Source organism: Eumetopias jubatus, unplaced genomic scaffold (genome assembly GCF_037043125.1).
Source record: "Eumetopias jubatus isolate StellerSeaLion01/CBP00866 unplaced genomic scaffold, mEumJub1_p1.0 scaffold_6, whole genome shotgun sequence".
Classification (NCBI taxonomy): Eukaryota; Metazoa; Chordata; class Mammalia; order Carnivora; family Otariidae; genus Eumetopias; species Eumetopias jubatus.
This window is the reverse complement of record NW_028274812.1, coordinates 27,144,860-27,151,416: the sequence shown is the minus strand read 5'-3', so window position 1 is coordinate 27,151,416 and position 6,557 is coordinate 27,144,860. Positions and strand designations below refer to the sequence as shown.

Sequence of the window (6,557 nt, the reverse complement as noted above, 5' to 3'; positions counted from 1 at the left end):
CAGAAAACATTTGACGAAAGTGTGAATTCCCTTACTCTATGGGGAGATATTAAATCAATAAATGTATTTCATTAGTTGATTTGACTGTTGAATTTTAGTAATAGTTTGGGTTTCATTAATCCAGTTACTGGTATCTGCTTAAAAATTTGGTTCTGGCTAGTTTAATTATGAAAAAGAGGTTTCTAGAACAATGTTTCTTGGTTATCCCTCCAACCCACACCAGAAAGCTAATCTTGTTGTGGACAAGCTCGTATTTGAATCTAAATATAAAGGACTGAATTCCTGAGAGATTGGATAGCAAGATGGCGTCTTCCATATGCACTCAAATTAGGAGCTGGAAAGCAAAGCCATGATCCAGGATCTGTCTTTCCTCCTCATTCCACAAAAAAAGGGCATATTTTCAAACCAGAGATAGGTTTATTTTTTTTATGATACATATTTCAGAAATTTATTTGAAGCTTTTCAGTTAAGAGGCAAGTGGGGTGGGCACACTTGTTGGTTGTTGTTGCTGCACCTGCTAAGTCCAATAACAAGTGAGGTAAATCTAAAGTTGGAAACCAAGTGAAATGAATGATCCAGGAAGGGATACCATCTGTCAGAGGAATAAAAGAGGCAAAGATTTGGAAAGATACAAAGAAAATGTGCAAATATTAGTTAAAAAAAATAAGGAATGCTTTTAATTCATTAATGTTTCCTCTATTTATGAATTGCCATGGTTATCAAAGGTCAATGACAAGGAGGGCCTTAGTATTAACGAGGGGAAATTCCTTATTCCAGAAGGTACGGGGAGTCAGGGATTTTTTTCTGTGCTGTCATCCCAGTGTCAACACCAGACTTCAGAATCAGGAGTCACCCTTGGAATGATGCTCCCGGTAAGACGGTCTTCACTTCCAGCGAGCGTGCAGCACGACGCAGAGCCCTGCCCCTCAGGGCCGCACACCCTGAAGTCGTTCTGGAGGAGGAGTCCCCTAGTGCGGAGGAGAGGCTTTGGGCTGAAAGCCAGAGAGAGGCAGGAGGACCTGCACCTATGCAGACCCCCTCTGGACTGTAGGTAAATGATGACAGCTTTTGGGGAGAGTGGCTGCCCACCAAAGAGGACCCTGAGAAAGAAAAGAGCATGAGAACCTGGGTGTGGGAGGGGAGGGGCGAGCAGTCGGAGGGCGAAGCGGAGATGGTGTTGTCCTTGACTGACGAACTGTAGCTGTCTACCATGCTCAGGGAGAAATACTGCTGGGTCTAGGTCCTGAAGTCCTAGTTTTGATTCCATCTTTTTTTTTTTTTTTTCCTATAAAACGAGTCACTGCCCTTATGGCTTTCATATCAAGTATCTCTTTCCCTTTGCTCCAATTTATTTGACCAAATTTACCTTCAGAGGTTAGACTTGCAAACATCAAAGCACCACGAATGTGTGACATCTAGTGACACTGGTTGAGAAATGCCAATATAAATACCAAATATCAAATTACCATTGTTTCACACCAGGATAAAAGGAGGGGTGGTGTTGGGAAGGGGGGAGTTTGAGAAATGAAAAGAGCAGAATCAATCTCAAGCAGCCAAGTGGTGAAGTAGAAGGGACGTGACCCTGTGATCTCTCAGGTAGGCCGCCCAACGGCCGGCTGCTAATGGGTCTTGGCAAAGGAAATGGGAACCGAGCGCGGTGGCTGGCGGATGCAACAGTGCGTTGATGTTAACGGCAGACTGGGAACGACTGGTCACGGCTGAGCTTGAGGCCACGCGTTTCTCCAGAAGAAAAGTTCCCACGCACAGCTGCAGGCGCGAGCGGCCAGGACGCTTCAGTACTCTTCCGGCTGCTGGGGCTGCTGGTCGTGGACTTGCTTCTGAGCCTCGGGCTCCTCCGGGTGGCCCTCGTGTTCTTCCGAGGCATAGAGGACTTCCATTAGTCGCTGCACGAGGTCATCATTTTCCTGCCCGTGTTCTTAGCAGAGTAGCTCAATCTCTCTCAACTTGCCATAGTAGAAATCTCTCTCCTTTTCCACATCTTCGAGGGCAAGTTTTAATGAATGTACCTGTTCATTAAGCTGTATGACCTGTGTTTCTAAATCTTTATCAGATTTGGATGCTGAGCTGTTGGATGAAGCCCTTTTGGCTGATGAGGGACGAGAAGGTGTGGATCCTGGCTTAGAGGCTGGACTTGATTTAGCCCACCTGCGGTGGGGGAGTTTGCTTGGTGAGACTTTTTCGGCAGGTTGAAGATCTGTTCGCCAGGATCGGGGGGAGGAATTGCATCTTGCCCTTGCCGTGCTTCCACAGGGTCATACTCCTTCCCATCGTAGTGAGCATCATAGAATTTCTTAAACCACTGAATGAAATCCAGGTTGTCCTGGAAACGCCCTTTCACCGGCTTCTCCACTGGGATCACCTTATCATCATTCATTCGCTTAAATGATGCTTGCAGAAGTTTAAAATTGTGAATATACTCATGCTCCAACTTTGCTTGAAATTTTACTTTCTTCAAACTAATGCAGCCTGGAAAGAGCATATCCGTGAACTGGCAATAGGCAGCTCCTGAACAAAGCTGTTCCACTTTTGTGTGGTTTAAAGATACTATGTCATTAACCCATGCGATGATGTCATGTCTGCTCATAGTCTCTTGGGTTATCGAGGTAGAATACACATTGACCGCCATTCCCCAACCGTAGGAACGCTCTCCGCGCACTGTGTGCTTCCGGAAAGGAATGATGGTCCCGTTATCCTGGATGATGTCGTTGTTGTTCTCGCCATTTGGGGACCGGGTTTGGGTCGGACCAGGCATTGGCGCACTCCCGAGGAAGGGAACAAACCGCCGCGGGCTGGCTGGTGAGGAAGGTGGCTGCGTCTCGTCCTCCCGCTCGCCTGCTCCTCGCGCAGACAGTGCCTGCCTGCTGCCTGCTCGCTGGCTCCCTTCTCCCGGCCTTGGCTCCCGCCCCGCCCTCCTCCAGAGATAGGTTTATTTTATAACCACGTTATTGGCCCATAGATTCATCTGTGTTTATTTCCCACATGTCACCCCTTAGTATTAGTAAGGCCTTACTTGAATGTTCTGCTTGCTTCAGCAATGCTTCAGGAATTCTAGGGGAGTCATATGTCCACATAAACCTGATGGCTCAGAGAGGAAGTACTGCTTTAAAGGCAAGGGTTGTGGTAAGTTGAAACTTGGAGGGTGGGGGCAGGGGAGAGAGTAAATCTCGGGACACAGTACAGAGTAGTATGGCCAACTCTACCTCCCCATCAGGAAATTCTTCTTTTCAAGGAAACCCGCCAATGTAGAGGTTTATTTTTTTTCCTTATTAGGTAAAGTTGTATATTATAGGGAAATAATATCCCCATCTTACGGAAGAAATAACTGAGGCCAAAGTCTGCTAAGTTTCTTTCCCCAAAACAACACAGCTGCAAGTGATGGTATAAGAAGTGAGAATTGTACCACTTAGCGTTTCACATCACTGGTTTGCAAACTTCAGGAGATTATAGCACACTTCTATAAGTCTTTTTTGAAACTGTAGAGAAATACATAAGTATACATACATATACAGTTCAGTATAGTGTTAAGTATATTCACATTGTCGGGCAAGAGACCTCCAGAACTTTATCATCCTGTAAAAGTAAAACTCTATACCCATGAAATAACTCCCTATTTCCTGCATCCCCTCATCCCTTGGCAACCACCATTCTATTTCTGTTTCTACACATTTGCCCACATTAGATACCTCACATAAGTGGAATTATACAGTATATGTGTTTATTTCACCTAGCATAATGTCCTTAAGTTTCATTCATGTTGTAGCATGTGACAGGATTTTCCTTCTTTTTAAGGTATGGGTCCAATTTCATTCTTTCGCTTGTGGATATCCATTTTTTTTCAAAATCATTTGTTGAAGAGACTGTCTTTTCTCCAGTGAGTGGTCTTGGAACGCTTGTTGAAAGCGCTCACCGTCCCAACTGAGCTGCCTTAAAAGCATGATTAAAGCTCATGCATGTTTTAGTAAATTTGAGCTCTTTCTCTAACATTTGACTGGTTTGTTTCACTTAGCATAATGTCATTAAGGTTCATTCATGTTGTAGCATGTAATAGGATTTCCTTTCTTTTTAAGGCTGCATAATATTCCAGAGTTTGTTATTCTTTTACCTCTTGGGTATGCATTTCAACATCATTAATTAGGGCAAAAACAATAACAACTGGTACACTGATCAAAATTTGGTTGCAAGCCAACGATAGGATTGTGATTGACCAGTAGGCCTCAGTGTGCCTACACCACCGTGCTGTAGTCTTGTCTTTCATGGAAGGTGTTTTTTGGAACCCAGGGGCTCCTGGGTGGCTCAGTTGGTTAGGCCACTGCCTTCAGCTCAGGTCATGATCCCAGAGTCCTGGGATCAAGTCCCATGTCAGGCTCCCCACTCAGTGGGGAGTCTGCTTCTCCCTCTGACCCTCTCCCCTCTCATGCTCTTTCTCACTCTCTCTCTCTCAGATCCTCAAATGGGTAAATAAAATCTTTTTTAAAAAACAAGATATTTCTTGAAACCCTAAGAATATTTTGCCCATCCTTACGAAGCTGAATAATTACATGAATTTAATAAAAAAGATAAAATTTTCCAACTTCTGTGGAAGACATTACCATTTTAAAGCAAAGTACATAAATAAAACCAAACAATGGCTGCCATTTGATTCATGATGGAGTAGGAAGAATGTTGCGCAGGTTATCTTAACAGATTTAGCTGTAGCCTGGGCCACTTCATCTTGGGTCCTGTGCTCCTCAGGAGAATTAATTGTGTCATAAGTAATTGAGAATTAAGAAGCTTGGTGTCATGATATTCTGGTCCAGGATGTATTACAGATAAAAAGAGGAATCATCAGCAATATCTCCAAGTCTTCTCCTATAGTACACTCTGCTGCTGTTTTTGTGCCTGTCCAAAGGCAGCCGGAAGGATAATAGCAACTCTCCATTTATCTGCCAATCATTAGCTCATACACATAAGCCGCAGAGTGTATCTTCTTCAGTTTTACAGAGAAGTAAATTTTAGGTCCAAGAGATGAAATACTTGGCCAGAGGATGCAGAATAAATGATGAATCATGGCGTTCAAATTCAGATTCCTGGACTAGTGACTCACTTTCACTATTTTGTTGTTTCCTTGATTTTAAAAAAGTTATCAAAAAATTCTGCATTTGCATTTTCTACATAGCCTTTAAACATACTAAGTGCAAACATTATTTAGGTACTTTTTTTCACATATTCATTAAAAAAAATCAGCTATCGGGAGCCGCTCACCTAATTTTTCTCCTTCCTCACTGCTTGCCCCCTTCTCAACCTCCTTTACACCTCTAGATGTTGGCCGTCTTCAGAGTCTTGTCCTTGCCCTTCCTTTTTCTATGTAATCTAATCCAGACCCATGGCTTTCAATAAAACCTTGTGCTGATGAGATCTGTCTTCTCTTTTGAACTTCAGGTAGATATACCCAATTGAGTACTCAACTTCTTTATTTGGATGTCTAGTGGACTCTTCAAATGGAATATGTCCAGAGAGAATTTTTGGTTTTCTTCCCCAAATCTGTTTCTGCCTTAGGCTTTCCACCTCACCTATGTCCAACTGCTCAGACCAAGAATGGAGGCATCATCTTTTATTATATAGTTCCCCTCATTACTCACCAGCCCCACCAATCATAACCATACCCAAGCAAGTACTGTCAACTCCACTTCTGAAATATATCTGGATTCCAGCCACTCCTCTTCACCTCCACCTCTACTGCCTCAGTGCACACCTCCATCTTCTCTGTCCTGGACTCCTGAAACAGTCTCTTAACTGGTCCCTCTGCTTCCAATTTATCCCTAGCACACCCCCCTGGTCACAGTCCATTCTCCAGGTAGCAGACAGATGATAATCTAAAAGTATAAATTAGATAATGTCATTCCCCAGCCCCCTCTGATGCTCCCCATTGCAAGTAGAATAAAATCTAAAATCTACATGATCTGGTTTTTGGTTATCTTGCTAAACTCATATCCTACCACTTTTTCCTTATTCATTATATCCTATAGCTATACTGGCTTTCTTTCTATTCCTTGTACATGCCAAGTTCATTCCCATCTTGCTATTCCCTCTGCCAGGAACACCTTTCCCTGAAATTTTCTTTCAGCTTCCTACTCCTCAACATTTTTTTTTTAAAGATTTTATTTATTTGAGAGAGAGAGAATGAGAGAGAGCACGAGAGGGAAGAGGGTCAGAGGGAGAAGCAGACTCCCTGCTGAGCAGGGAGCCCGATGTGGGACTCGATCCCGGGACTCCAGGATCATGACCTGAGCCGAAGGCAGTCGCTTAACCAACTGAGCCACCCAGGCGCCCCTACTCCTCAACATTTTTTTCTCATCTTTTCAGAGAAGCCTTCCCAGGCCCGCTAGAAGAAGTCACCACAGTCCCACCACCCTCTCTCCCATTACTCAAATTGGTTTTAATATCATTTATCTTTATCTAAAATCATCATGTTTGATTTGTTTGCTGACTGTCTCCACCCATCAGAATACCAGTCTTCTTTTTTTTTTCTTTTTTTCATGGAAGACACAGCTTTTTAA

General features: G+C 43.5%; 1 pseudogene; it reads right to left on the bottom strand.

Moving 5' to 3' along the window:
- Window positions 1-1,460: 1,460 nt before the first annotated feature.
- On the bottom strand, window positions 1,461-2,839 carry LOC114222766 (microtubule-associated protein RP/EB family member 2 pseudogene; annotated as a pseudogene).
- Window positions 2,840-6,557: the final 3,718 nt, after the last annotated feature.